The 23,911-nt window shown below is 43.1% G+C and overlaps 1 protein-coding gene across 3 annotated transcripts in view; it reads left to right on the top strand.

Annotated features, from left to right (window-relative positions):
- The first annotated feature begins 305 nt into the window (after positions 1-305).
- The window catches only part of SGK3 (serum/glucocorticoid regulated kinase family member 3), a 150,698-nt gene continuing 127,092 nt past the window's right edge, over positions 306-23,911 (top strand). The window contains exon 1 of one of the 3 annotated variants that reach the window (XM_055286187.2): positions 306-439. The gene's annotated coding sequence lies outside the window, so the exon portion shown is untranslated. The remainder of the gene's footprint in view (positions 440-23,911) is intronic. The other 2 variants (XM_063643253.1, XM_063643255.1) reach the window with 2 other exon arrangements.

Raw genomic sequence — 23,911 nt, 5'->3', positions numbered from 1 at the left:
CGAGCCTTGGGCCCCAGGGTAGCGGCTACTGCGGGCAGAGCAGAGGGAAACAGCAGAGTCTGTGACTCCAGACGGGACCCACCGTGTCCTCTTGAACTTTGCACAGCGCGTGACGGGGGCAGACGGCGCACCGCGGCCCGGCCTTTCGCGAGGGTCCTCGGGGAAGAGGAGCGCGGGTTTCCTCGGAGGCCTGAGAGGGACGCAGCCTGCAGCCCCTCCCCGCACGGGCTGCCCCCGGCCCGCCGCTCGCGCCGCTCTGCTGGGATCCGGCGCCTTCCCCGGCTGTCCTCGGCCTCCCGCGCGCTCCGCGGGAGGAGCCGCCAGCGGCCGTGACGCGTCAGGGAGGAAACGCCGGCGCCCGGCGGCCCTGCAGGGAAGGAGGAAGCGCAGTGCGTTCGGCTCCGCGCCCGCCGCGCCGGGAGCAGCACCGCGGGGTCAGGTAGGTGCGGGGCCGGCGGGAGGGTCCGCGCGCCTGGGACTCGGCGGCCCGGGGCGGGGCGAGGGCTGCCCGGGCCTTGGCCGCTGCCTGTCCTTGGAAAAAGCCCAGCCCCCGGCTCCCGGAGAGTTTGCGGTCTTTGTTTCCACGAGGTGAATTCAGATCCTGCCTCGAGATTCCTAAACGCCCAAGGGGTGTCGGTGGCTGGACCTTGTTAACCCGCACGCAGCCGCCGAGCCTGGAGGAACTGGGAACGCCGAACGGGGGAGACCCTATCTGAGGTCGAAAGTGGGTGCAGGTCATCTGCGAGGGTCAGGGAGAGGGCAGCCGCCACAGTGGGGTGGATGGAATCGTTTAACCTGTTGTCAGCGGATCTGTAGTAAGAGACCTTAATACGTTGCGTCTTTTAAGTTCTCTGTGATTTGAACCCTTACGTCTCTTCAAGTGAATCTGGCCCTGTTAATTCTCACAGTTTTAGCATTGGAATGTACCCACTAGAAGTGCTTTGAGATTTTTAGATTCTGTCATTTTTAGTCATCGTTACTTGGAAAGATAAAAGAGAAAGGAATCATCTCTTGAAACTTAAAACGCTTTCACTGAGTTGTGCACAGTGACTTCTGAACCATGAGTAGAATTTCAGTCCTGCACCAGAGACTATTTAGGGTGCACTTGGGTGCAAAATAAATACAGAGCACTGTAATTTCTAAATCTTTGTCAAAGTGAAAAATAGACTGTTGTGTATTTTGATTCTCTCCCTTCTCACCAGATTGAGACTTAACCCAGCCAATCTGGTGGGTGCCTTCTTTATTTACCAAACACTTACATAGCTCTTACTATGCGCTGGGCTCTTTCTAAGTGCTTTATAAATATTAAATCAAACTCTTAACTCATCATATTATAGCGGTTCTAGCAATGAAAAGGCTATCTATACTTTAGTTCCCCAAATGTCATTGGAAGAGCTGCAAACATTAGAGGAAGTTTTAGGCGTGTTTTAGCACCGGGTGTGCCTTCTGGTCCCCTTGGCTACCACTTCTGTAAGACAAGCCACCACCCCTGCATTTCCCTGGGGTAAGGCAGCCTGGAGCTCCTGGGAATGCGACCTGTTCAAAGTAGATGTTGGCCAGAACCTAAATGACTTGTCTAACATGGTCTCTCTCAACTGCCATTGTGCCCCATGGGCTAACTCTGGAGACACCAGAACTTCCCCTTTAACTGCTACTGCATGGAGCGTACTTTTGTTTTTGAAAAGAGCTTTGTTCCTAATCTGTTCGAAACTATTTATATGACATTATTTATATGACATAGTTTGGATATGAGGGTCAGATTGAACTTGAAATGTACTATAAAATAGAACATTTTTGTTTGCACACGTCAACATAACAAATAACGTTTTGTAATTTCACTGCTATTTGCTCTTGGAAACATTGAATTGGTAGGTCAGCCTCATAGGTGTACATTTTGTGATATGCAGATATGCAGAGAATATTTTTTCAGAATAACATGCCCTCTTCAAATGTGCACCGTTAGAGACCCAATGTGGTGACTAAGATAGACATGATTCTTGTTATTAATTATGGTGACTATGAATGTAATGTCAAAATCTGCACATCAAACTACCTTTCTGACTCCCTCTCTCCCCTTCTGTGCCCCCCTCCCTTATCTCTCATATATTTAACTTTTCAGGGAGATGATTAAGTGAGCCGATAAGCCTTATTTAATAGGATTATGAAGTGTCTCTTGAAGCAAGAAGGCTCATGTTCCTCTGATATATTAGTAATTTATGACACAACAGGCATTAGTGTCATTTGTGAATTCAGTTTAGTCGGATGACCCCTAGCATTTTCATGGCTTACAAAGTTCTTCCAGACATACTCCTTTACCCTTCAGAGAGATCTTGTGTGGTTGATCTCTTAACTACTTTTTATTACCTGTTTTTACAGATGAAGAAACTGAGGCACAGAAATGTTAAAGTGCTTCAGCCTTGATTGCACAGTAGGTGAGAGGCAGAGCTTGAATGGAGGACAGCTGTGTAGACAGTGCCTGGCACGTGCAGACCTGTAATAAACATCTGTGGAATGAATGACTCCAAATAGCTTCAGATATCTTGCTCTTTCAAAACATGTCTCTCAAAATACCATAGTAATTGATTTATGCCTGAGAGATTTCCAGGCCTAATCCAATGCCTCTCTTATTTCAAACAGTATCTAATACAGCACATTTTCTACAAAAGAGATGGGAATGCCTTTTGGACTCATTTCTTAAGATTTGCCACCTCTGGTTTTTGAAAAAGAAAATAAGTTGAGTATTTTTTTCATCCTACCTTTTTTCTCTGGTTTTGAGAGTTTAGAACGGACACATGGTATTTATGTTTATGTTGACAGCTTTCTTTCTTTCTTTTTTTTTTTTTTTTTTTTTGAGACGGAGTCTTGCTCTGTTGCCCAGGCTGGAGTGCAATGGCACAGCCTAGACTCACTGCAACCTCCGCCTCCCGGGTTCAAGCGACTCTCCTGCCTCAGCCTCCTGAGTAGCTGGGGCTACAGGTGCATGCCACCACACCCAGCTAATTTTTGTGTTTTTAGTAGAGACAGGGTTTCACCATGTTGGCCAGGCTGGTATCAAACCCCTGACATGATCCACCTGCCTTGGCCTCCCAAAGTGTTGAGATTACAGGCGTGAGCCAGTGTGCCTGGCTACAGCTTTCTTATCTCTCTAAACTACTTAGGTTTATGATCAAGTTCAAACTCAATGATCATAGGTATTGTAAATATTTTTGAAATAAAGCTATGTGTTTTATTGAAATGTTGCAATGACTTTAGCATAAAGGGTCTTTAAAAACACACACAAAATTCCTCAATGTTTATATGCTTTAAGCATAGCCCTTGGTACCTAAAGTATGTGATTTCCAGGTGGATAACCTTCAATTAGAGGAGATAATATGGCCATTACTTGGCAGGAGGAATTGAGAAGAGTTATCAGGGAGAGATGAGAGATGGGATGGCCTTTCCCATGAGGTGTATTAGGCAGTAAGAAACCCTTAATGAAGCCAGACTGAGTCATCTGCCTGTCAATGTTCTTCTGTGTGGGAGTGGAATAAAATACCTTTGAAGCCTGCCTTGTTTCAGAAACCACTTTACCTTTTCCAGTTCTCATGTTTTCTCTTTTTTAAAAAAATTAATGTAAATTACTGACTAAACTGCTGATTCATGAAACTCTAATTATGTAACATGTTATTTCTGACAGATGTAACAGCTCCCATATTATTTTAAGCGACTCAGTGTCTCTGTTTTCCTTTACCTTTTCCATTTCTCATGGTGGAGACTTTGCTCTCATTTCACTCTCCCCTACCCAGTATCATGGAGAAAAGTGGTAAATCTAAGAGGTGCTACTTCCACATCTTGTAGTTCACGTCAAAGTAGTTTTAACTCAATGCTAACTTTCAGTTGTCATTGCCAAGGAAGACAATGTGGAAATCAGATGTTGAAGGCCAATTCAAGGTGTCACCCAGTAAAATTGTACTGGCTGTCTGAAGCCGAGCCAGAGGGTTTTCAAAGGGAATTAGGGCAGTGTGCAGTATCCTTGCCTTTGGAGAAATAGTAAAGGACTTGAGAAATTGGACAAAGTCCTGAAAACCTGCCTAAGTTCACCTCCTTGTAGCCATTGTTCTTGTATTACGCTAAACCAAAATCTGCTTTCCTTGGGCGGGGGGGTTTGGGGGTGACTGAAAGAAACATGAAGATACAAGGGGAATTGTTAGAGGGTGAGGGACTGATAATAGGTAAGACGGAAAATGGAGATGTGTGTGAAATAAGTGATGTTAGTGAGGTCTTGTGGCAGAGGATTCCTGTGCAGTGCAGCTGTGCTTCCCCTGACAGGGCCATACATATAGGAAAGACCTATATGGAATGAAAGTTTGAGAAGAACTAGAAACATCTCTTGGCATGATGTGATATTGGTGGGCAGAGTTACTTTGTACCATCAAGTGCAGAAGCTACAAAGTAGGTAGCTTTCTTCAAGCCACTAAGTGAGTTTGTTGGCAGATAATTAAAATGTAGAGGCCAGGCACGGCTCACGCCAGTAATCCCAGCACTTTGGGAGGCCAAGGTGGGCGGATCACCTGAGGTCAGGAGTTTGAGACCAGCCTGGCCAACACGGTGAAACCTTGTCTCTACTAAAAAAAAAAAAATACATAAATTAGCCGGGCGTGGTGGCACGTGCCTGTAAGCCCAGCTACTTGGGAGGCTGAGGCAGGAGAACCTCTTGAACTCGGGAGGTGGAGGTTTCAGTGAGCCAAGATCATGCCATTGCACTCTAGCCTGGGCAACAAGAGTGAAACTCTTTTTCTCAAAAAAAAAAAAAAAAAAAAAAAAGGCCGGGTGTGGTGGCTCACGCCTGTAATCCCAGCACTTTGGGAGGCTGAGGCTGGTGGATCACCTGAGGTCAGGAGTTTGAGACCAGCCTAGCCAACATGGAGAAACCCCGTCTCTACTAAAAATACAAAATTAGCTGGGGATGGTGGCACATGCCTGTAATCCCAGCTACTGGGGAGGCTGAGGCAGGAGAATGGCTTGAACCCGGGAGGCAGAGGTTGCAGTGAGCGAGATCACACCACTGCACTCCAGACTGGGCGACAGAGTGAGACTCCTTCTCAAAAAAAAAAAAAAGAAAAGAAAAGAAAAGAAAACTGGATTTCGTATGTAATATATTTATATACAAAAGTAGGACTCACTGATTAGCCAGTCTACAGACTGCTGAATGAAACGTATTCAAGTACAGTGGTGCTTCATAAGTTTGAAAATGAGAAGGAACTTTATTATTCTAGTTCTGTTTTTAATTAATTATTATTATTATTATTATTCGAGACAGAATCTCGCTCTCTTGCCCAGGCTGGAGTGCAGTGGCATGATCTCAGCTCACTGCAACTTCCACCTCCCAGGTTCAAGCGATTCTCGTACCTCAGCCTTCCGAGAAGCTGGGTCTACAGTTGTGCACCACCATGCCCAGCTGATTGTTTTCGTATTTTTGGTAGAGATGGGTTTCACTGTGTCGGCCAGGCTGGTCTCGAACTCCTGGCCTCAGTTATCCACCTGCTTTAGCCTCCCAAAGTGCTAGGATTACAGGCGTGAGCCACTGCGCCTGGCCTACTTTAGTTATTTACCTCCCTATGTTTTTTTTTCTTTTTTTTTTGACATGGAGTCTCACTCCGTTACCCAGGCTGGAGTGCAATGGCATGATCTCAGCTCACTACAACCTCCGCCTTTGGGATTCAAGCGATTCTCCTGCCTCAGCCTCCGAAATAGCTGGGACTACAGGCGCCTACCACCACACCTGGCTAATTTTGTATTTTTAGTAGAAACAGGGTTTCACCATGTTGGCCAGGCTGGTCTCAAACTCCTGACCTCAAATGATCTGCCCACATCGGCCTCCCAAAGTGCTGGGATTCAGGCATAACCCACCGCTCTCGGCCTACCTACCTATTTTCTAACCAAAAATAGATAAAGGTTAACTTAAAATGATTCAATTTCCAACTCAGCATCTATACATGCAGATAAACATATATATGTGTGTGTATATATATATATACACACACATATATATATTGTGTGTGTGTGTGTATGACCAGTATATAGTCTGTAGAATCTAATGCACATGTATGTGGTTTTTGCTTTGTTTTGTTTGTTTTTTTGAGACAGACTCTCACTGTGTTGCTCACACTGGAGGGCAGTGGCACAATTTTGGCTCACTGCAACCTCTGCCTCCCAGGTTCAAGTGATTCTCCTCCCTCAGCCTCCTGAGTAGCTGGGATTACAGATGTGCGCCACCACGCCCAGCTAATTTTGTATTTTTAGTTGAGACGGGGCTTCTCCATGTTGGTCAGGATGGTCTCGAACTCCCGACCTCAGATAATCTGCCTGCCTCAGCTTCCCAAAGTGCTGGAATTACAGGTGTGTGCCACCGTCCCCGGCCACATGTATGTTTTATATATGATCAGCTCAAAGAGAATTTTGGAATCATATTCTTAGTTTCCCGAGAAAACACATGCATCTTTCCCCCCCATTTTAATTTTAGTTTTGTCTTCCATTTTTTAAACTTTAAATTATAAAGGTATACAAGGCTGAGGTGGGAGGATTGCTTGAGCGCAAGAGTTCAGTGTTACAGTGAGCTATGATTGTGTCACTGCACTCCAGCCTAGGTGACAGATTGAGACCCTGTCCCCCCCCAATAAAAAAAGTATGTATGCTCTTAAATTCAAGCAATTGAGAAGCATATGTAATAAAAAAAATACATCCTCTCCACTCTGATTTTATCCACAAAGATAACTACTGCTGCTGCTGATTTTATACCCTTCTAAACTTTTTTCATGCTTACATAAGTTTGTGTATCTATATACGTACACAATAGTTTTTTTTTTAATGGGGATTGTTTTGTACTATTTATTTTGTATTTATTTATTTATTTATATATTTATTTATTTATTTATTTATTTAGTGACAGGGTTTTAGTCTATCTCCCAGGCTGGAATGCAGTGGCACGATTGTGACTCACTGCAGTTTCGACCTCTAGGGTTCAAGTGATCCTCCTGCCTTGGCCTCCTGAGTACTGGTATGTGCCACCATACCCAGCTAATTCTTTTTAATTTTTAGTAGAGACAAGGTCTTACTATATTGCCCAGACTGGTCTCGAACCCCTGCGCTCAAGTAATCCTCCTGCCTCTGCCTCCCCAAGTACTGGAATTGCAGATGTCAGCCACTGTGCTATGCCCATCCTGTTTCTTATTTAACACTATATATAGACATCTATAGATCTATATCATTAGTTTTGATAGCTGCATAGTATTCCGCTTTATAGTTGATTATCCATTTTCTGTTATTTCTATTGCTGACATGTTTACCATTTTGAATCTTTTAAAATATATTTAAATCATCAAAGTAATACTTTTTTGGACAAATAAAAGAAGAAATAGAGAAAATAAGAATTACCAGTAAATCTATCACTCATTGGCAAAGCACTATTAGCATTTTAGAGTATATCCTTCTAGGCTTTTATTTGTGTGTGCATGTGCATATTTTCAATGCCATTTTTAAAAGTTTCTCTTATACAGGCTTGCTTTGTTGGTTAGAGAATTACACTTATGTAGCCAACCAATGTCACAGATTCCATGCACCTTTGAACCAGTTATTTTACTGTTTCCTGGCCACTTGCCATGCCCCAGCCCTGGCTAACACTCTTGGAAATTTATACTGCCGCTCATAAAGGGAATGAGGGTGTGTGGATAGACTGACAAATCCATCCAAATTAACATAAAGCACATGTTTTTCTAATGAGAGTCCATCAATATTTATATTATAAGTTCATCTAAGATACAAGATATTTAAGAAGAGAAATGATAGGATGTTCACATGTAATTGATTGTAATCACTAAAGGAGAAGCAGAAATAATTGACTTGAACCAAGGAAAAAGTGGCTGTTCTAAATTTCAGTTAGGAATTAGCACAGCTGGCATGGTAGCTCATGCCCGTAACCCCAGCACTTTTAGAGGCTGAGGTGGGCAGATCGCTTGAGCTCAGGAGTTTAAGACTGACATGGGCAACATGGTGAAACCTAGTCTCTACAAAAAATATAAAAAATTGGGCCAGGCACGGTGGCTCACGCCTGTAATCCCAGCACTTTGGGAGGCCAAGGCGGGTGGATCACCTGAGGTTAGGAGTTTGAGACCAGCCTGGCCAACATGGTGAAACCCTTTCTCTACTAAAAATACAAAAATTAGCTGGGCGTGGTGGTGGGTGCCTGTAATCCCAGCTGCTTGGGAGGCTGAGGCAAGAGAATCGCTTGAACCTGGGAAGTGGAGGTTGCAGTGAGCCAAGATCGCACCACTGCACTCCAGCCTGGGTGACAAGAGCAAAACTCTGTCTCAAAAAAAAAAAATTATATATATATATATATATATATATATATAATTAGCCAGGTGTGGTGGCACACACCTGTGGCCCCAGCTACTGGGAAGGCTAAGGTGGGAGGATTGCTTGAGCTGCAGAGGCGGAGGTTTCAGTGAGCTGGGATCATGCCACTGCACTCCAGCTTGGGTGAGAGAGTGAGACCCTGTCTCACAAACAAAACAAACAAAGAAATTAGAACAGGTGAACTTGAGATGTTTTGAAATACTCGTCTAATAATGAGTACATTGTTTATAGTATAATTGGTTTAAACAGCACCACCACCAATGGTGGGAATAGGTGACCTTGAAGTTTCTTGTGATCCTATTATAGGTTGTCTCAGAGTCAGTAACACTTGACTTAGTATAATTTCATGCACACAGCTCCCTCTTCACATACTAAAGCCACCAGTCTTTCCAGATAGCATCGGTTTGTGCTGACATCTCTCCATCCATCCCCTTTTCTTCCCCCAAGGTGTGAGTACACAATCTGCAACACACAGTCTACAGCAGGTGCGGGCTCCTGCACCCTTTGTGGCCTCCCCTGCTCTCTGAGAGTTTGCTCTCCTTTATAAACCTTTTTTTTTTTCTCTTCTTCTACCTCTTGCATTAAGAAAAGTTCTGTCTTTTCTCTATCCCACTCTCTTCATGTTGGTCTTAAGCAAAATGGATACTAATCATGGTAATACATTTAAGAGCAGGCCTTTAATAAGGAAAAGAAAGCTTTTAGTTTGGGAAGAAACATAGACATTATAAAGAACTAGTGGTTTCAACCTTTGAAGCCCTTAAGAATACCTAGTAATTCCTTTCAAAATATCCACAGAAGTCCACACCCACCTCCTCTTCTCTAAATAAGCTCTTTTTCCTTAAGCATTGGCATGAACTATAAAATTTAAAGCTATTTATAGATATATATATATACATATTTTTTTTTTTTTGCTCATGTCATTGCAACAGCATTGTTTTGTGCTATTTTTTTTTTTCCCAGTTAAAGATGTCAGTCATGTTATGGGTTGAATAGAATGTTTTGGTCTTGAAAGCTAACTCTCAGATATGACCACTGTTCCTTTTAGAAAACATATCCAAAGTTCTATTAGGCTTTAAAATAACCTTTTTGTTTTCAAGTAAGTTAAAGACTAAGAAGGGTATCTTGGGCCAAAGGTTAGCAATCTTTGAGAAGTGGTATGTCAGGATTCCCAACCACTTCCTTCCAGATTTTTATCAGTAGAGATATGCACTGGTGAGAGCTTGGATCAGATCCTTGGGACTTACAGAAGAAGCATTGCTGGTTCAGGAATGCTAGGTCCCTGCTGGAGACTCTTACAAGAGTTAGGGATAGAGGATCAGGCCCTGGAAACTGACCGCATACCAACTTCAGCTTGCCTGTAAAGGTGCGTGGGCCAGATGGTATAGGAACCTCTGCACCAAGACAATAGCTACTTAAGCTGCACTGAGAGTAAAGGCTTATTTTCTCATAAACATCATTGGAAAAGCTTTTGTAAGGATGTTTTTGTTTTTGTTTTTCTTGTTTTTTGTTTTCTTGAGATGAAGTCTCACTCTGTCACCGAGGCTGGAGTGCAGTGGCGTGATCTCGGCTCACTGCAACCTCTACCTCCCGAGTTCAAGCGATTCTCCTGCCTTAGCCTCCCAGGTAGCTGGGACTACAGGCATTTGCCACCATGCCTGGCTAATTTTTGTATTTTTAGTGGAGATGGGGTTTTGCCATGTTAGCCAGGATGGTCTCGATCTCCTGACCTCGTGATCCGCCCACCTTGGCCTCCCAAAGTGCTGGGATTACAGGCGTGAGCCACCACACCCGGCCTCTGAAAAGATGTTTTTATTCAGCCTCCCAACAACACAGTGCTAAAATTGATGATGGCTTAGACATGAAAGTACTATATCATTTACTTATTTAAACTGGTATTGTATTAGGTCGTTCTTGCATTGCTATAAAAAAAAACCTGAGACTGAGTAATTTATAAGAAAAGAGGTTTAATTGGCCCATGGTTCTGCAGACTGTACAGGAAGCATCTGCTTCTGGGGAGGCCCCAGGAAGCTTACAATCATTGCAGAACACGAAAGGGGAGCAGGGACATCACGTGGCGAGAACAGGAGCAAGAGCAAGAGTGGTGAAGTGAAGGTGCCACACACTTTTAAATAACTCACTGTGGTGAAGACAGCACCAAGCCATGAGGGATCTGCCCCATGATCCAAACACCTTTCACCAGACTCCATCTCCACCATTGGAGATTACAGTTCAACATGAGATTTGGGCAGAAACAAATATCCAAACTATATCAGGTACCATTGTTAATAAACATTCAGAAGTAAGATTTTGTATATATATATACACGTGTGTATATATATATATTTTTTTTTTGTAAAAGGGTTGGCTGGGCACGGTGGCTTACGCCTGTAATCCCAGCACTTTGGGAGGCTGAGGCGGGCAGATCACCTGAGGTCGGGAGTTCGAGACCAGCCTGATCAACATGGTGAAACCCTGTCTCTACTAAAAATACAAAAAATATTAGCCAAGCATGGTGGCGCATGCCTGTAATCCTGGCTACTCAGGAGGCTGAGGCAGGAGAATTGCTTGAACCCGGGAGGCAGAGGTTGCGGTGAGCCAAGATCGCGCCGTTGCACGCCAGCCTGGGCAACAAGAGCGAAACTCCATCTCAAAAAGAAAAGAAGAAAGGTCTTCCTCTGTCACGTGAGCTGGAGTGCAGTGGTGCAATCTTAACACACGGCAGCCTCAACCTCCCAGGCTCAAGCAGTCCTCCCACCCCAGCCTCCCAAATAGCTGGGAATACAGGCACGCACCACCACACCCAGCTAATTTTGTTTATTTTTTGTAGAGATGGGGTCTTACCGTGTTGCCCAGGCTGCTCTCAAACTCCTGGGCTCAAGTGTTCCCACATCCTTAGCCACCCAATGTGCTGGGATTATAGACATGAACCACTTTGCCCAACTGTTATAATTTGTTAAAAATAGCTCTCATGTTTTGTAATTCTACATGTCTGTAGTTGTACACAGTTGACAATTTAGTCCATTCTGACACAAGTACCTTTCTCTCATTTCTAATTGATCTCTTTTTATCCCACTCTCTCTTCTCACCAATATTTGTTTTAATTTTTTGTGTATCTGTAAGGAGATTTTTTTACTGATGAAAGACAAGATAGTCCAATGTTTTAGCAGAGAAAAGTTTTTAAGATTTGTTAGACTGCACCCCCTTTTCCCTTTGAACTTTGTCTTCCCTTTATATTTCTATTATTTCTGACTTTTGCTAACATTAACATCATTTATTTCTAGTCTTCCTTTTAATTTTTTTATTAGGACTACAGACTCATGCCACCATGCCCAGCTATTTTTAAATATTTTTTGTAGAGACAGGGTCTAGTGAGGATCCTGTTGCCCAGGCTAGTCTCAAACTTCTGGCCTCAAGCTATTCTCCTGCCTCAGCTTCCCAAAACACTGGGATTACAGGCGTGAGCCGCCATACCCAGCCTATTTCTCCTTTTAAAAGTCCACTAAGGCTGGGCGCGGCAGCTCACGCCTGTAATCCCAGCACTTTGGGAGGCTGATCATGAGGTCAGGAGTTTGAGACCAGCCTGGCCAATATGGTAAAACCACATCTCTACTAAAAATACAAAAATTAGCTGGGCGTGGTGGCAGACACCTGTAGTCCCAGCTACTTGGGAGGCTGTGGCAGGAAAATTGCTTGAACCAGGAAGGTGGAGGTTGCAGTGAGCCGAGATCGTGCCACTGCATTCCAGCCTGGGTGACAGAGCAATACTCTGTCTCAAGAAAATAAATAAAAACTAATAAAAAATAAAATAAAATAAAGTCCACTGAAGTGTAAACTAAAGTCTTTGTCCCATTGAAATTATTTATTGCTTTCACTGGACATGTTAGGATTAAAAATTTGCCTGTGAGATGCAGAACATTGTGCATAAAATGCTACCTTTTGTGTGGAAAGACCAGGAAAAAATAAGAATATATTATGTTTTGCTTGACTACATATAAAGGGACTCTGGAAGGACACATAAGAAATTGGCATTGTTGGTTTGGCATGGTGGCTCACGCCTGGGAGGCCAAGGCAGGTGGATCACCTGAAGTCAGAAGTTCGAATCCAGCCTGGCCAATATGACGAAACCCCGTCTCTACTAAAAATACAAAAATTGGCCGGGCGTGGTGACTCACGCCTGTAATCCTAGCACTTTGGGAGGCTGAGGCGGGCGGATCACGAGGTCAGGAGATCGAGACCATCCTGGCTAACATGGTGAAACCCCATCTCTACTAAAAATACAAAAATTAGCTGGGTGTGGTGGCAGGCATCTGTAGTCCCAGCTACTCAGGAGGGTGAGGCAGGAGAATGGCGTGAACCCTGGAGGCGGAGCTTGCAGTGAGCCGAGATCATGCCACTGCACTCCAGCCTGGGTGACAGAGTGAGACTCCGTCTCAAAAACAAAACAAAACAAAAAAATTAACTGGGCACGGTGGTGGGCGCCTGTAATCCCAGCTACCTGGGAGGCTGAGGCAGGGAGAATTGCTTGATCCCAGGAGATGGAGGTTGCAGTGAGCCGAGATGGTGCCACTGCACCCTAGCCTTGGGTGACAGAGTAATACTGTCTCAGAAAAAAAAAAAAAAAGACAGTGTTTATCTCTTTGGGGTGGGGGATGAGAACTGGGTGGATAGGGATGGGTGGGAAGCCGACTTCTCACTATGTTTTTTTTTAACCCTGTGAATATGTAACCCATTGTTAAAATAATGTTTAAAATCATGTCCCGGAGTTTCCTGACTTAAAAAGTAGATCTATATATATCTAGTGTTCTTCTTCCATATAAAGTCATTAGTAAGGTTGTGTTTTAAATTTTTTTTTTTTTTTAAGAATGCTTGTATAGTCTAGTCTCAAAGGACCAGTAGTAATTTGCAGGCGCCTTGCCATGGCTTTGTTCTCCTTCAGCACTCTCAAATGCTGTGACTAAGATTCATTATGAAGCCTTCCATTAGGAAATTCTCATACTGCAAATACAGCCAAACCTTAAATTATTGCTGGCTTATTGGAAGAACCACTTAATTGAAATTATCTGCAGTATTTTGCCAACTGGATACTCAGTTGTTTCCTAATAAAAACTCTTAGATAATACCAGTGCAATTACTGCAACATCAGTTTATCTTGCCCCCATGATATCTTGTATCTTATCATCATGGTTATAATTTACCTACTTAAGATTATATGAGTTTGGTGCTTTTAGAAAATAAAGGTTGGTTTACTTTTGGTATTTAGATAATTGCACCCTTTTCAAGTTGTACACGCTAAGCCAAATATTTCCTTTCATCAGGATTTTTGTAGTTTTTATCATGTATGACCTGTATTTTACCTCTCAGAGAACAAAGAAAAAGGCACGAATATTTATTGAGTTTCTACCATATGCTGGGTGCTTTAGAGACATTATTTTCTTAAATACTCATAATAACGCTGTGGGATGGGTAGGTCGTTTTATTTTGCAGATGAGCCACTTGAGCATAGTGAGGTTTCCAAGGTTGCTGTTTGTGGCAACATGAGGCAGAGCTGATCTGAACAGGTCTCTCTGGCTTTACCATGAGGTTCCCCTGTGTTAACTGATGAGGAGGTAAAAGCTGACTCCTCTCAAAGCCCCTCATCCAAAAGAGCAGGCAGAATTTATTAACAAATAACCCATAGTACCATCTGCTGATGAGGCAGTGGTTAAATGAGTTTGAAAATGGGCTTTCATTTTTACTTTATCATTGTGAAATCATATTAATGTTTTAATCTAGAAACTCGTGCCAGATTTCAAGAAGAAAGCTGATTAAAATGTTTTAAATATGTATTTTGTACCTAATAGAAAAAGACTAAATATTTTACATTTAGCTGGGTGTGGTGACATGTGACTGTAGCCCCAACAATTTGGAAAGCTGAGGCGGGAGGATCGCTTGAGCTTAAGAGTTTGAGGTTACAGTGAGCCATGATTGCTCTGCTGCAATCCAGCCTGAATGACAGAGCAAGACCCTGTCTGTAAAAAAAAAAAAAAAAAAAAGATTTAAAAGCTGATTGTTAAATCCTGAACCTATAGAATTTGAATATCTTATGCTGTTATCTGCAGAACTGCCAAACTCTTGCTATTAGTAACCAATGTCCAGTGAACTTTACCAGTGATAACAAGTACTGTTGTCATATTCTAAAATCTAACAATGATAACCAGTACCACGTTTACATTAATCCGTGGAAATAGAGCAGTAACTTTGTTGATTTTTGTTGCATGTTAGCTAAGTTCCTATTAACCAAGTAAAGATGATAGAACATGTGAGATCTGAATTCCTTTTTGTTTTTTTTGAGACAGGGTCTTGCTCTGTTGCCCAGGGTGGAGTGCAGTGGTTCAATCTCAGCTCACTGCAGCCTCGATCTCCCAGGCTCAAGTGACCCTCCCACCTAAGCCTACTGAGTAGCTGGGACTACAGGTGTGCACCACCTGGCTAATTTTTGTATTGTGGGTTTTTGTAGATACTGGAATAAGTTCCTATTAACCAAGTAAAGATGATAGAACATGTGAGATCTGAATTCCTTTTTGTCTCTTTTGAGACAGGGTCTTGCTCTGTTGCCCAGGGTGGAGTGCAGTGGTTCAATCTCAGCTCACTGCAGCCTCGATCTCCTAGGCTGAAGTGACCCTCCCACCTAAGCCTCTGGAGTAGCTGGGACTACAGGTGTGCACCACCTGGCTAATTTTTGTATTTTTTGTAGACACAGGGTTTTTCTGTGTTACTCAGGCTGGTCTTGAATTCCTGGGCCCAAGTGATCCACCCACCTTGGCCTCCCAAAGCGCTGGGATTCTAGGCATGAGCCACCATCAGCCAGGTCTGAATTCTTATTTATTTTTATTTTTATTTTATTTTATTTTTTTTGAGACGGAGTCTCGCTCTGTCGCCCAGGCTGGAGTGCAGTGGCGCAATCTTGGCTCACTGCAAGCTCCGCCTCCCGGGTTCGCGCCATTCTCCTGCCTCAGCCTCCGGAGTAGCTGGGACTACAGGCGCCCGCCACCACGCCTGGCTAATTTTTTGTATTTTTAGTAGAGACGGGGTTTCACCGTGGTCTCATCTCCTGACCTCGTGATCCACCTTCCTCGATCTCCCAAAGTGCTGGGATTACAGGCGTGAGCCACCGCGCCCAGCCTGAATTCTTATATACTACATTATCCTGTGATTCTTTTATCTAATAAAAAATATTATGATTCTGGGCAAAGATGGTGGTATGGTCTGGATGTGTCTCCCACAATGCATGTGTTGGAAACTTAATCCCCAATGCAACAGCATTGGGAAGTGGGGCCTTTTGGGAGGTGTTTAGCTCACGAGGGCTCTGCCCTCGTAAATGGATGAATGCTGTCATGAAAGTGGGAGTGGTTTTGCCCTCTCTTGCTTTCTGCCATATGAGGACACAGTTTGTCCTTTTTGCCCTTTCTACCTTCCTCCATTCAAGGACACAGCAAAAGGCCCTCAACAGGTGCTGGCACCTTGATCTCGGACTTTCCAGCCTCTAGAACTGTGAGACATAAATTTCTATTCTATATCAATTACCCAGTGTCAGGTATTCTGTTATAGCAGCACAAATGGACTAAGACAGATGGTGAGAAAGACGCTGAGAAAATTCAAATGATTGGAAAAGTTTAAAAAGAAGTAAAAAGTCGCAAATAGTAAATGGAGAAGACAGAATAAACCCACAGCATACACTAGAGTAATTTACACTTAACACTTAAAAATAACAGCTTTATTGAGATATAATTCACATACCATTAAAGTTTTTTTTTTTTTTTCTTTGAGACGGAGTCTCGCTCTGTCGCCCAGGCTGGAGTGCAGTGGCGCAATCTCGGCTCACTGCAAGCTCCGCCTCCCGGGTTCACGCCATTCTCTTGCCTCAGCCTCTCCGAGTAGCTGGGACTACAGGCGCCCGCCACTACACCTGGCTAATTTTTTTGTATTTTTAGTAGAGACGGGGTTTCACCGTGGTCTCGATCTTCTGACCTCGTGATCCGCCCGCCTCGGCCTCCCAAAGTGCTGGGATTACAAGCGTGAGCCACCGCACCCGGCCTTCACTTATTAGTATAATGTTTTCAGCGCTCATCCATGTTGTAGCATGTGGTACTTCATTTCTTTTTTTTTTTTTTTTCGAGATGGAGTTCCACTCTTGTCACCCAGGCTGGAGTGCAATGGCGAAATCTCAGCTCACTACAATCTCCACCTCCCAGGTTCAAGCATTTCTCCTGCCTCAGCCTCCTGAGTAGCTGGGATTATAGGTACCCACCACCACGCCCAGCTAATTTTTGTATTTTTAGTAGAGACAGTGTTTCACCATGTTGGCCAGGCTGGTCTCGAACTCCTGACCTCAGATGATCTGCCCACCTTGGCCTCCAAAAGTGCTGGGATTACAGGTGTGAGCCACTGCTCCCAGCCATTTCTTTTTATTGGTGAAAAATATCCTGTTGTTGGGATGCCAAGGTGGGAGGATTGCTTGAGGCTAGTGGTTCAAGACAAGCCTGGACAATAGAGTGAGACTCCACCTCAACAACAAGAACAGCAACAATAAATAAATAAATAGCTGGGTGTGGTGGTGTGTACCTATAGTTCTAGCTACTTAGGAGGCTGAAGTGGGAGGATTGCTTGAGTCTAGGAGTTCACCCTGTGAACTATGGTCACACCACTGCACTCCAGCCTGGGCAACAGAGCAAGACTCTGCCTCTTAAAAAAAAAATAAATCTGGACTGGGCACAGTGGCTCATGCCTGTAATCCCAGCACTTTGGGAGGCTGAGGCGGGCAGATCACAAGGTGAGGAGATGGAGACCATCCTGGCTAAGATGGTGAAACCCTGTCTGTACTAAAAATACAAAAAATTAGCTGGGCATGGTGGTGGGCACCTGTAGTCCCAGCTACTTGGGAGGCTGAGACAGGAGAATGGAATGAACCCAGGAGGCAGAGCTTGCAGTGAGCCGAGATCCCGCCACTGCACTCCAGCCTGGGCGACAGAGCGAGACTCCCTCTTAAAACAAACAAACAAACAAACAAAAGAGCTGGGCGCGGTAGCTCACGCCTGTAAGCCTATAATCCCAGCACACTGGGAGGCCGAGGCGGGTGGATCACAAGGTCAGGAGATCGAGACCATCTTAGCTAACACGGTGAAACCCTGTCTCTACTAAAAGTACAAAAAATTAGCCGGGCATGGTGGCGGGCGCCTGTAGTCCCAGCTACTTGGGAGGCTGAGGCAAGAGAATGGTGTGAACCAGTGAGCCGAGATCGCACCACTGCACTCCAGTCTGGACGACAGAGCAAGACTCCATCTCAAAAAAAAGAAGAAAAAAAAATTCTGTTGTATGAATATACCATATTTTGCTTATTCATTCATCTATTGATTGATGTTTGGGTTGTTTTCACCTTTTGGCTATTACATATAATACTGCTATGAATATTTTTGAATAAGTTTTTGTATGAATATACATGTTTTATTTTCCCTTAGATGTATACCTAGGAGCAGAAGTGCTGGGTCATATGGTAACTCTTGTTTAACTTTTTGAGGAGTTGCCAGACTGTTTTCTAGAATGCCTACATGCATTTATTGATTGATTGATTGATTGATTGAGACAGTTTCACTCCTGTCGCCCAGGCTAGAGTACAGTGGCGTGATCTCGGCTCACTGCAACCCCCACCTCCCGGGTTCAAGTGATTCTTCTGCCTCGGTCTTCTGAGTAGCTGGGATTACTGGTGTGCACCACCACACCCTGCTAATTTTTTATATTTTTAGTGGAGACGGGGTTTCACCATGTTGGCCAGTCTTCAAACTCTTGACCTCAGGTGATCCACCTGCCTTGACCTCTCAAAGTGCTAGGATTACACCAGCCACCCAGCACTTTGCATGAGCCACTGCACCCAGCCCTACCTTATTTTACAATCTCACCAGTAATGTATGAAGTTTCACATTTCTCTACATCCTTACCAACACTTTTCTTTCTTTCTATTTTAGCCATTTAAGTGCATGTGAAGTGATATTTCATTGTGGTTTTGATTTGCATTTTCTGAAAGTCTATTGATGTTGAGCATCTTTTCAGGTACTTATTGGCCAACTGTGTATCTTCTCTACATAAATGTCTATTCAGATTCTTTCCTTATTAAAAAAAATTTGGTTTATTGTTTAATTATATGAATTATTTACATATTCTGAATATATGTCCCTTATGAGATATATAATTTACAAATATTTTCTTTTATTCTATGGGTTTTCCTTTCACTTTCTTGGTTTCCTTGGAGCACAAAAGTTTTAAATTTTTTTTTTTTTTTTTTGAGACGGAGTCTGGCTGTGTCACACAGGCTGGAGTGCAGTGGTGCCATCTCGGCTCACTGCAAGCTCCGCCTCCCGGGTTCACACCGTTCTCCTGCCTCAGCCTTCTGAGTAGATGGGACTACAGGCGCCTGCCACCACGCCCGGCTAATTTTTTTGTATTTTTGATAGAGACGAGGTTTCACCGTGGTCTCAATCTCCTGACCTCGTGATCCACCTGCCTCAGCCTCCCAAAGTGCTGGGATTACAAGTGTGAGCCACCACGCCCAGCCAAAAAGTTTTAATTTTTAATGAAACCCATTTTCTTGGTTTTTTTCTTTGTTGCTTGTGCTTTTGGTGTCACATCATCTAAGAAATTATTAACTCAAGGTCACAGAAATTTACTCCTATGCTTTCTTCTAAGAGCTTCATAGTTCTAGGTCTTACTTTTAGATCTGTGATCTGTTGAGTTAATTTTTGTTTATGGTGTGAGGTAGGGGTCCAGCTTCATTCTTTTGCATGTGTATATCCAGTTGTCTCAGCACTGTTTTTTGTTCGTTTGTTTGTTTTGAGATAGTCTTGCGGAGTGCAGTGGTGTGGTCTCAGCTCACTGCAGCCTCCTCCTCCCATGTTCAAGCAATTCTCCTGCCTCAGCCTCTAGAGTAGCTGGGATTGCAGGTGCCCACCACCAAGCTTGGCTACTTTTTGTTTTGTATTTTTGGTAGAGACGGGGTTTTGCCATATTGGCCAGGCTGGTCTTGAACTCCTGACCTCAGGTGATCTGCCCACCCCAGTCTCCCAATGTGCTGGGGTTTCAGGTGTGAGCCACCGCACCTGGCCAAAAGTATTTTTTAATTTTCTTTGTGATTTCCTCATTAACCCATTGATTACTTAAAAGTATATTGTTTAATTTCCACATATTTGTGAATTTACCAGATTTCCTTTGTTATCCGCTTTCTAATTTAATTACATTTTTGTCAGAGAACACACTTTGTATGATTTTTGTACTTTTTAATTTAATGAGGACTTCTTATGGGATAATATATGGACTATCTTGGAGAATGTTTCATGTGTACGTTAGAAGAATATGTATTCTGGTGCTTTAGGTGGAATGTTCTATAGATGTCTATTAGGTTTAGTTGGTTTATAGTGTTGTTCATATCCTTTTCCTTGTTGATCTTCTATCTAGTTATTCTCCTAAATACTTTTCAAAGCACTCTTTTAATGTTTCATATTAGAATAAATATGAAAATTCATTACCAAGATAAAAGGCTCAAATGGAAACATATGTTGTTTTAGTGGGCTAGTCAAACCAAATTAAATTTGAAAATTATTTACTTTCTTTACCTTTGGATATTAGCATTTATTTATTTATTTGTTTATTTATTTATTTTGTTTGTTTGTTTTTTTGAGATGGAGTCTTGCTCTGTTGCCCAGACTGCAGTGCAGTGGCTCGATCTCAGCTCACTGCAAGCTCCGCCTCCTGGGTTCATGCCATTCTCCTGCCTCGGCCTCCCGAGTACTGGGACTACAGGCACCCACCACCACGCCGGGCTAATTTTTTGTATTTTTAGTAGAGACAGGGTTTCACCATGTTAGCCAGGATGGTCTCCATCTCCTGACCTCATGATCTGCCCGCCTTGGCCTCCCAAAGTGCTGGGATTACAGGCATGAGCCACCGCACCTGGCCGGATATTAACATTTAAATGTAGCTTATGTTTAGTGATATTTTCTTAAGTCAGTGATTCTTTTGTGTCTGTTAGGAGTTACTAGTAGAATGTGCTGGAATTTTTTTTCAAGTATTATTGCCACCCATCTCAAACTAGCGTTCATATTTTGAAAACCTTATTTGTTAGGAATTAAAAGTTTACTTGCTAACATGGTTGAGAGGACATCTCAAAAAAAATGTGACAGAATGCGCTCTATCTTCATGACAATTAGAAATGGTAAGCAGTTAAATTTTCTTGTTTTTCATTGGAACAGTATTTAATTTGCACCTACAAGAATTATATGAAATAGACATGTCAAAATTTGCAGTGGTAGAAAGGCCATGTGAGGTCTAGTTGGTGGAGGCAATTAAAAATGTTTCAACATATAAACACTGGTAAATTCTTTTCCTCAACTAAAAATATTTGGACATTTTAGTACCATCAACCATGAGTTTGTGAAAACAATATAATTTAACTTTGCTTAGCTGGGCATGCTGGTGTGTACCTGTAATCTCAGCTACTTGGGAGGCTGAAGCAGGAGAATCACTTGAACCCAGGAGGCAGAGGTTGCAGCGTGCCAAGATTGTGCCACTCCACTCCAGCCTGGGTGACAACACAAGACTCTATCTCCCAAAAAAAAAAAAAAAAAAAAATGATTAACTTTGCCTTGTAGCACATATAAAAGTTATTTTGTATTTTAAAAATAAATTGTTGTCTGGGCACGGTGGCTCATGCCTGTGTTCCCAGCACTTTGGGAGGCCGAGGTGGGTGGATCACCTGAGGTCAGGAGTTCGAGACCAGCCTGGCCAACATGGTGAAACCTCCTCTCTACTAAAAATACAAAAATTAGCTGGGCATTGTGGTACGCATCTGTAATCTCAGCTACTCAGGAGGCTGAGGCAGGAAAATCACTTGAACCTGGGAGGTGGAGGTTGCAGTGAGCCAAGATCGTGCCACTGCACTCCAGCATGGGCAACAGACTGAGAGAGACCACATTCACATAACCTTTATTAAAAAAAAAAAATAAATAAATAATTATTTTGATATTATAAAAAAGCAAATATACACATTGCAGTGATTTTTCAAACTGCACTTGTAGTTAGAGTGATCTCTTATTTAATTAATCCTATTGTATAATAATGACCATATTGGAAGGCCATTCAGCCTAGGCTGGTAGAGGGTATCAATCAGAATGCAGAGGAAGAATTCTACGAAGTGTGCATGGTATGTATAGCCAGAAAAGCTGAATCATTTTGGTATTATTGGAGGGGATAGCAATTCAGGAGAAGGTGTAGATTGGATAACAAACAGAAGAATCAATCAAGAATGTGATAGTGGGAAAAAGTTACAGAAGAATTGGGCAAGAATGTAATAGTGGGAAAAAGTATAGAAGTGGATGAAGGAGGAAGCTGCAGTAGTCTTTGCAGGTCTTGGCAAAGAGGCTGGTGCCCAGAAATGCATTCCTAGGCCTTCTAAATCTATTTCTACTTCTGGGAGGGAAATTTCTGAGAATGAAGTGTTGTTGAAATACATCTTCTTCAGTAGTATAGTTATTATTGTAATTGAATTATCTCTTTCCATTTTGATCATGTGGCAATTGCCCCTGTTAGCAACACTGAATGTCCAAAGGAGTAAATGTGATTGTTTTATCAAGTCTTTTCTAATCCTGTGAAATGATTTAGGAAAGAAATGATGGGTGTAAAAATGCTTGGCATAGTGAAGGGCACAAAGTAGCCATTTGATAAATAAATGTTGGCTGATATTAATCTGTTCATCATATTTAATAGCTGTAGGGAATCTAGAAGGCTTGGGTTCTACCATTAGATTCACTAATTTCAGTAACTCTTAGTAAGTGATGTTATTTTCTTAGATTTTAAATTACTCAAAGTTCCTTCTACCTCTAAAATTCTATGGTTCTATTAAACTCATGTAGAAAAAAAACTTTAAAGATTATTATTTTAATAGAGGTGGAAGTTTTTGTTCCCAACTTTTTCAATTTTAACTAGGGTACACTGCATGAATAAGATTCTTTATAGCATTATCTAAATCCAAGCACTGATTTATTTGAAAACAAAGGGTTTCTTTGCAGTGTCATTTAGCTTGGCATTGCTATGAATCCAAGAATTATTCTACATGAACCAGAGAACAGTAATGCAGTTGTACTTAAATTTAGAGTTCCACACAGCCATTCACCAGGGATGAATTGAGGTGAACAAGTACATCTACTTTAATTTGCAAAAGTTCTAAAATGTACTGATGGAATTTGTTGCAGGAATCACAGTGAAAAGCAGTTTGGAAATGTGGCTCAGATCATGCAAAGCTGTTGGAGAAACTATCGCTGCTTTTTGTTGTATTTTTTTCTGGATCTGTGTGATTTCTAGTAAAAATTGATAGTAACATCAATTTTTTAATGCTTTTTTTTTCTTTTTCTTTCTTTCTTTTTTTTTTTTTTACCATTTTGAAATGATGTATGGTGTGATTGTTAGAGATGGATCAGCATGATTGGTCATCTTTGTTTTTTTTGTTTTTTTTTTTTTGGAGTTTTTTTTTTTTTTTTTAATTTTTTTTGCATACAAAAACAATAAACATTTTCTAAAAATACATACAAACAAAAAGATGCGTATCAAACATATTAGGAAGGTTGCACATGGGAAGTCGGGGAATAGAAATGGGGGTGGGAGTTAAAATAAATGAGAGAGGGACTTTATATGGATCAGTGATAATAACTCAATCCTCTATTTGACAAAGAAGAGGGAGAAGGAAGAGGAAGAAAAAGAAAGTGGGATAAAGGATCAGAAAGGGAGGAAAATAGAAAAAATTAGAGTATGACTCCAGGGTAGACCTGCTTTGTTGTCATTGAGTTGGTTGGTTGGTTTGTCTGTTGTATTCTTCATGTTTCGCCAAGTTGGCCAGACTGGTCTCGAACTCCTAGCCCGAAGTGATCAACCCGCCTCGCCCCCCAGAGTGCCGGGACCACAGGCGTGAGCCACCACGTCCAGCCCCCACATTGCTTCTGGCCTCCGTGGTAGACCTCCCAGACGGAGCGGCCAGGCAGAGGAGCTCCTCACTTCTACCCAGACACGGGGCGGCCGGGCAGAGGGGCTCCTCACTTCCCAGACGGGGCGGCCAGGCAGAGACGCTCCTCACTTCTTCCCAGACGATAGGTGGCCGGGCAGAGGCACTCCTCACCTCCCAGACGATGGGTGGCCGGGCAGAGGCACTCCTCACTTCCCAGATGGGGCAGCCGGGCAGAGGCACTCCTCACTTTCCAGACGATGGGTGGCCGGGCAGAGGCGCTCCTCACCTCCCAGACGATGGGTGGCCGGGCAGAGGCGCTCCTCACCTCCCAGACGATGGGTGGCCGGGCAGAGGCGCTCCTCACCTCCCAGACGATGGGTGGCCGGGCAGAGGCGCTCCTCACTTCTTCCCGGACGGGGCGGCCGGGCAGAGGCGCTCCTCACTTCTTACCGATGGGGCGGCCGGGCAGAGGCGCTACTCACTTCTTCCCGGACGGGG

This window comes from Symphalangus syndactylus, chromosome 7 (assembly GCF_028878055.3).
Source record: "Symphalangus syndactylus isolate Jambi chromosome 7, NHGRI_mSymSyn1-v2.1_pri, whole genome shotgun sequence".
In the NCBI taxonomy this organism is placed as follows: Eukaryota; Metazoa; Chordata; class Mammalia; order Primates; family Hylobatidae; genus Symphalangus; species Symphalangus syndactylus.
The sequence above is the reverse complement of the archived record's forward strand: the minus strand, read 5'-3'. Positions and strand labels throughout refer to the sequence as shown.